The sequence below is a fragment of the Symphalangus syndactylus genome, chromosome 14 (genome assembly GCF_028878055.3).
Source record: "Symphalangus syndactylus isolate Jambi chromosome 14, NHGRI_mSymSyn1-v2.1_pri, whole genome shotgun sequence".
Lineage (NCBI taxonomy): Eukaryota > Metazoa > Chordata > Mammalia > Primates > Hylobatidae > Symphalangus > Symphalangus syndactylus.
The window spans coordinates 36,423,582-36,424,741 of NC_072436.2; positions in this window are offsets into that span (position 1 = coordinate 36,423,582).

Here is a 1,160-nt window from a genome sequence, read left to right on the forward strand (position 1 = left end):
ACACACACACAGTCTCACGCACACACACGCGCGCGTTCTGGCCGCTCCCCTACAAACTACAAATCCCGGCAGGCAGCGGGCCGTTGGGCGGGGCCTTGGGTGCTGATCCGGACGCAAAGATTGCACCAGCCAGGGTGGGATCCCGGTGGCTAGGTGGGGGCTCCCCTACTGGGGAGGAGATGGCCTTCTTTCCTCGCAAACCCAGCTCCCCACCCCTGCACGCGCCGCTCTGCCCTGGAGTCGCTGGTCCGAGCCCTCCTCTGCGAACCTGAGCCCCGCCCTGCCCTCCCTACAAGGTTGGGGCCGTGGGAGATGAAGATGGTGGGTGGGGGGTTGGGCCCACAGCCTGGTAAGGACGCAGAGTGGCCTCCTGAACCCTTCCTCCATCGCCTAGAGCAAACTCCCATTCCTGGAGGAAGGAGCAGCCCAGACTCTGAGACTGGACTAGGTCTGTTAGGGTCCCTGTGTAGCCTGCAGGACTCATGGTGAAGCCCAGGGAAGGCCTGGGTCCTCCAGGTCAGGGATGTAGGTCCCAGGGTGTTCAGGCAGCGGTATCTGACCATCGTCAGCACCCTGCGCCCAGGCATCAATTTTACATGGCAGAGTCAAGGTGAGGTTAGGAGGCTGCCAGAAGGTAATAACCAGGGCGCTTGCATTCAGCATCCTCTCTCTCAAAGCACTCTCCTCACACCTCAAGGTCAAATGTCAGAACTCTTGTCCTAACTTCCCAGGTTGCCCAAGGAGCTTCTGAGGCGCTACAGAAGGGACTTACCCAGACCCTTCAGTGCAAGCCAGGAACTCAGGGTCCGGCCTGCTCGGTAGGATGAGCTGTGCTGAGGCCCTACTTCATCCACCCTTCCGGGCCAGGGCAGCCTCTTTCCAGAGGCCTCTTCTCAGCTGATTTCTGGCTCCCAAGCGGGAGACTCAGGTTACACCTGTATCGGGAGCAGTGACACCACAGTGGCCAGCTACACATTGGACTTTCTGTCTCCAACTCCATTTTCAGCTTTTACACTTCCTGATCTGGGCATATACTGCTACATCCTGGATCATCAAGGAAGGAGGAAAATACCTAGTCAATGAAGGTTTAGCCATGACCTTGTATGTCAGTGAGATTTCATTCTTGTGTGGTTAGTTCGAGGCGAGCTACTTCCTAGAAA